A 7,202-nucleotide genomic window follows, 5' to 3' on the forward strand; every position below is an offset into this window, starting at 1 on the left:
GAGAGGTCGGGAATAGTGCTGCAGCAGGTCAAAAAAGGTCAGGAGAAATACGGTCAGATATTCACTCTGTAATCTCGATCTATCGGGCAGTGTGCATACATATCTTAGAGTGAATACAATCAGAAAATTCTACATTGACATGTCTTACAAAGGTGATTGATGCAAGATATATTTCAAAGATAATTTAATAATTTTACTGGAGACGACGAAAGATTTTATTTGTCACATATCTAATAATATTATAAGCGTAGAGTATTGTCAAGCTAAATTAATTATGCATGAAATGATAGTGGGCCACATGGATTGTTGATGGAGAAGGGTGATTAGGGCATGTGAAACCCTTGTTTAAGTGCCCCCACCACAACCCATAAAACATAAACATAGAGATAGAGATAGGGGATATAGCTATATGTGTGTATAGGTCAAGTAGTTGCAGATAGACAAGGCTCCAATGGTGACAAGTAACATGATAAATCACATTAAATCCATTCCTCGCAGGCAGATCGACTTAGGTTACTAGGACTCTAGGAGACAATGCCCATGCAAGGACCATTTGCTTCCCTTCCTCAACAACGTAGGACCATCACGTACCCTAAAAAAACAATGAAATGATGTTTTGTGACATTTAGATATATATATATATATATATCATGATATGTGTATGCATGATTCCAAATGGACTTGATCACTTCAAAGGTCAACGAAAGTTGCGTACCAACTTGTTGATGGATATATATTATTTATTTCGTTGTAACATGCAGATTGCTCAAGCTTGAATTAGAAAAACATAATTGTTTTATGTGCTTACCTAGCTCCTATAAATAGCATTTATAATCTTAGTCTTTCAAGTACATATGTTTATGAGTTATTACTCGTAACAGCGCATAACACACAAAAATACATACATGTAAGAGATACGTCGTATAATGTATCATTAAATGAAAGGGTGCGTTTGACTTGCACAAGGAATCCGAACGAGAATCAAATACTTGGTAATGGTAATGGTAATGGTAATGGGTTTTGGTGAAAGTATTTTACATGTTTGGTAGAAAGGTGGAATTTGAATGATTACTAATATTAGTGTTTGATTATGTATGACCCTAAATGGCCGGGAGTAAAGTTTTTAAAAATACAAAAATAAAAAACTAAGGCAATTGACCCTAATATAATGACATCAAAAGCACAAAAAAAAAAAAAAACAAAAAACAAAAAACAAAAAAAAAACAAAAAAAAGAAAACAAAAAAAAAAACAAACAAAAAACAAAAACAAAAACAAAAACAAAAATTTAAAAGCATTAATTTAAACTTAGGTTGTGTTTGGTTCACACATGAAAATCGGAATGGGAATCAAATACTTAGGGTGTATTTGGTTCATGGGTTTAGCTATCAGGAATAGGAATCAAAGTTATTGTTATTGTTTGGTTGACAGGTTTCTAGAACACTACTATGGGTTTGGTTACCCCTTAATTAGAAAACTCATTCCCTAATAAAATAAGAGTTTCATTCCATTATTCTCCCTCCTAATTGGTAATTTAATTTTTAAGTTTGGACTAGTGCTTTTAGATTTTGTTTTTTTTTTTTTTTTTTTTTGTTCATATTGGTGCTTTGTATGTCTTTATATTAGAATAAATTGTCTTGATTTTTTATTCTTGTATTTTTAAAACCTTTATTCCCATTATAGGATCATACATAACCAAATAGCAATATTGGTAATCATTCCAATTCCACCCTACTACCAAACATGCAAAATACTTTCACCAAAACTCATTGTCATTACCAAGGATTTGATTCCCGGCCATTTCGATTCCAATTCCCATGTGCGAACCAAACACACCCTTAGTAATGGTAATATGTTTTGGTGAAAGTATTTTGCATGTTTGATAGTATGGTGGAATTGGAATGATTACCAATATTGATGTTTGGTTGTGTATGACCCTATAATGAGAATAAATGTTTTAAAAATACAAAAATAAAAAATTCAAGGCAATTGTTCATAATATAATGACGTTCAAAACATCAATATGATTTAAAAAAAAAAAAACAAAAATCTAAAAGTATTAATCCAAACTTAAAAATTAAATTACCAATAAGATGAAAAGATACTCCTCTTTAATTAGGGAATGAGGTTTTTAATTAGAGGAGTAATCAAAACCTATAATTGTGTTTTAAAAAATTGTCAATCAAACACTAACTATGATTTTGATTCATATTCCTAATGTGTGTAAACCCTTAAACCAAACACACATTTAAAAATTAAGGGTCCGTTTGGAAAGCAGGAAAATGACTTCTGGAAAATGTTTTCTGGAAAATGAGTCATTTTCCAGAAAACATTTTCTTTTCCGGTGTTTGGATGCACAACAGAAAACTGTCTTTGTGTGTTTGGTTTATTTTCCGGAAAATGAGTAAAATTGTATAATTAAATATTTTAATATTTTAGCGAACAGGAACAAGCTAGAATTCAATTAATCAATCCAAAAGATGATTAATCAAGCTTTAGCAAATAGAAATCGACGAGAGCTGTGCAATCTTGGCCGACCTTCTCGAAGTTCTCTTCAATCAAAACAACGATGACGTCGGCCAAGGCCGCCGAGAAGAACAGAGCTGCGATGCCAGATTTGGTTTCCGTGATAGCGAGAAGAACAGAGTTACAATGCCAGATCTGGTTTCCGCAATGGCGAGAAGAATAGAGCTACGATGCCAGATCTGATTTCCGCGATAGCTTGTTTTCAGCAGCCGGAAAATGACTTCCCCCAAAAAATGGGGGAAGTTGTTTTTCGGAAAAACAAGCTCATTTTCCTTTGACCAAACTTTATTTTCCGTTGACTTAAATTTTCCTTTGCTTACCAAACACATGAAACCCAGAAAATGATTTCCAGAAATCATTTTCCGGGTTTCCAAACACACCCTAAATAAATTACCAATAAGATAAAATAATAATACACGTTTTGGATTAGAAATGAGATTTTTAATTAAAGCCTGATTTTCAATGTGAATATGTAGGAGCCTGATTTTCGTGGATATAATGACCGGTGTGTCACGATCAATGCATCGTGATCCATTTGATCTACCGTGAAAATTTAAATTTGTTTGAAGAATCCTATATTAAAACACATATTTATTGTTGTTGAATGTTATTATGAATTAATATACTAATGACGTAAGATTTGATAGTAACACAACTTTAAATTAAATAAAATGAGTTAATTTCACTAGAGGTACTTGTTTTTTGTGATAATTTTAAATTTTGTCTTAAATTATTATTTTTGTCATTTAACATCCTAAACTATTATTTTTTGGACATTTTTAGTCCTCATGACTTTTTCTGTTTTTAGTAAGTGTATTTTTGTCATTTATATTTTTCTTTTGTTATTTTTCTGGTTTCAACCGGTTTAATTGGTTTAAGACTTTACTAAAAATTGATAGAAAAATATAGTTACTAAAAATTATAGGTTACCTAAAGTCCTAAACCAATTAAACCGGTTGAAACCAGAAAAATAAAAAAAAAATAAAAAAAAATAAAAATAAAAAACAAATGCTGATACGCACAAGGAATCTGCCCACTTTGGACATAATTCCCGCACTGCCGCCGCCGAGGTTCAAACCTTGGTCTCTTCTCCTAAATACTACCCACTAAACCATTGAGCTAAGCCCGTGCGGGTTAAATAGGTAATTCTAAGTTTACAAATGCAAGATAATATAGTCAAGATTGATTATAATTGTCAATAAAATAATTGTATAGGTATGGTTGAAACCAAATACGGGACATAAGGGAGAACAAATAAAAATTAGGGCATAAAATATTAAATATATACTAATATTATTTGAGGAGATTCCGACATTAGTATTTGTGGTTAAGTTCTATTAAGACTTTAATATTAAAATTAGATTAATGGTATAGTTATAATTTTATATTAGACTTTAATATTAGAATTAGACTAACAGTGAATTAACGGAAAAGTTAAATGGATAATCATATAATTAAGGATAAATTAGAAAATCTTACAAGAAAAAAAATTAAAACCTGAACAATATGAACCATTCATTTGATTTAATAATTTGACGTTCATTTTTCTACCCAATGTTAATAATTAAATAAATTCGCTGGTCAAATCCGCTAACGCTAACCGTTAACTGCTGATTGTCAAACAAGGACATTGCGAGGTAGTTCTCACTTCAATTTGTTGTGTGATTTGAATACTCTCTTTGTCACAAAATCTCTCAAGTAGTTAATATGGTTGGCTTTATTAATTATATTTTTTTAATTTTTTCATGGTATTAATAAAATACTTGGTAAATAAATATATAGCATTATTTTGTATTATAGCTTTGATATTTAATTAGAAAAATAGTGCACAAAAAAAGATAATAGATAATGTAGTGAATATAATCAATTGATGAATTTGAATGTAAAAATTTTTACATTTGAGAAAAATAAAGACAATATAACTAATGAAAATATTTCTTTTAATTAATTTATTGATAATTAATAATTTTTTTTTCACTGAGTAAAGACATTGTAAGGACAATGTAGCGAATATAATCAATTAATAAATTTGAATATAAAGAATTTTTATATTGAAGAAAAATAAAGGCAATATAACTAATAAAATTATTTCTCTTATTTTTTTTTTTTGAAACAATTATTTCTCTTATTTAATTTATTGATAATGAATATTTTTTTTTTGAATAAAGGCATTGTGGACACATAATTCTAAATTAAAGAAATGCATATGTATTATTTTTTGTTGTAACTACTAAATTATTATTTATATAATTTAATAAGAGTAAAATAGAGTACTAATTATGCCAACTTTGATTGGGATGAGGTTCGAACTTAAGACTTTTTTTATTGAAATCAATGAGTAAGTTAACGGTGAACTAACGGCAATTCTTAAAATTTTAACGAAATTAGTAACGGTGTGTGGGTATTTTAGGAAATTTTAGTGTAAAATTTAAATCTGATCAATCTTTTAATCAATCTGAGCCATTCATTTGATTAAAATCTATGACTGCCATTTTTTCTACCCATTATAGGCCTAACTCTCTTGGGCTATTATTATTATTATTATTATTATTATTATTACTAGTTTTTTACGCGCGTTGCGCGATTGAGATAATGCCCAATGTTTTATATATATATATATATATATATATATATATATATAAAAGTACTTTAAAGTATATCAATGTAAGATTATATTGGAATTGTTCATGCATAGTTGTTAATTGAATGTTGAATTTGAGTATTTAAATATGTATTTTAAGTTTACAAATACAAGATAATATAGTCAAGATTGATTATAATTGTCAATAAAATAATTGTATAGGTATGGTTGAAACCAAATACGGGACATAAGGGATAGTAAATAAAAATTAGGGCATAAAACATTAAATATATACTAATATTGAAGAGCTAACTGCTGATTGTCAAACAAGAACATTGCGAGGTAGTTTCCCACTTCAACTTGTTGTGTGATTTGAATACTCTTTTTGTCAATAAATCGCCCAAGTAGTTAATACGATTGGCTTAATTATATTTTTTATTTTTTTAAAATATTTTTTAAAATAATAATAATAATAATAATAATAATAATAATAATAATAATTATTATTATTATTATTATTATTATTATTATTATTATTATTATTATTATTATGTATACCTTAGGTCATTTTACATGTTAATCTAAACAGTTAATTTTTTTCAAATATCTTTTTACCAACCGTTGATATAATTTGCTGGTCAAATCCGCTAATATAATCTGCTAACGCTAACCGCTAACTGCTGATTATCAAACAAGGACATTGCGAGGTAGTTCTCACGTCAATTTGTTGTGTGATTTGAATACTCTCTTTGTCAATAAATCCCTCATATAGTTAATATGATTGGTTTTATTAATTATATTTTTTAAATATTCATGATATTAATAAAATACTTGGTAAATAAATATATAGCATTATTTTGTATTATAACTTTGATATTTAATTAAAAAAATAGTGCACAGAAAAGATAATAGACAATGTAGTGAATATAAACAATTGATGATTTTGAATGTAAAGAATTTTTACATTGAAGAAATATAAAGACAATAACTAACTAATAAAATTATTTGTCTTAATTAATTTATTGATAATGAATATTTTGTTTTTTTAATAAAGACATTGTAGGGATAGTGAATATAATCAATTGATGAATTTGAATGTAAAGAATTTTTATATTGGGGAAAAATAAAGACAATATAACTAATGAAATTATTTCTCTTATTTAATTCATTGATAATGAATATTTTTTTTTTTCGAAAAAAAAGACATTGTAGACACATAATTCTAAATTAAAGAAATGCATATGTAGCATTATTTTGTATTATAACTTTGATATTTAATTAAAAAAATAGTGCACAGAAAAGATAATAGACAATGTAGTGAATATAATCAATTGATGAATTTGAATGTAAAGAATTTTTACATTGAAGAAATATAAAGACAATAACTAACTAATAAAATTATTTCTCTTAATTAATTTATTGATAATGAATATATTTTTTTTTAATAAAGACATTGTAGGGATAGTGAATATAATCAATTGATGAATTTGAATGTAAAGAATTTTTATATTTGGGAAAAATAAAGACAATATAACTAATGAAATTATTTCTCTTATTTAATTCATTGATAATGAATTTTATTTTTTTTTGAAAAAAAAGACATTGTAGACACATAATTCTAAATTAAAGAAATGCATATGTATTAATTTTTGTTGTAGCTACTGAATTATTATTTAATTTAATAATTTAATAAGAGTAAAATAGAGTACTAATTATGCCAACGTTGATTGGGATGGGTTCGAACCTAAGACCTTTCTTATTGAAATTAATGAGTAAGTTAACGGTGAACTAACGGAAATTAACGAAAAAAATAATATTTAACAGAAAAATTAACGGATAATCATATTCATTAAGGATAAATTAGGAAATCTTAAGGAAAAATTAAAATCTAATCAATTTGAGCCATTCATTTGATTAAAAAATTTGACCGCCATTTTTTCTACCGATTATAGGCGTAACTCTCTTGGGCTCTTATTAGTATATATATATATATATATATATATATATATATATATATATATATATATATATATATATATATATCTACAATACTAATAAAAGCCCAAGAGAGTTAGGCCTATAATGGGTAGAAAAAAT

Source organism: Ipomoea nil, unplaced genomic scaffold, assembly GCF_001879475.1.
Source record: "Ipomoea nil cultivar Tokyo-kokei standard unplaced genomic scaffold, Asagao_1.1 scaffold3199, whole genome shotgun sequence".
NCBI classification, from domain to species: Eukaryota; Viridiplantae; Streptophyta; class Magnoliopsida; order Solanales; family Convolvulaceae; genus Ipomoea; species Ipomoea nil.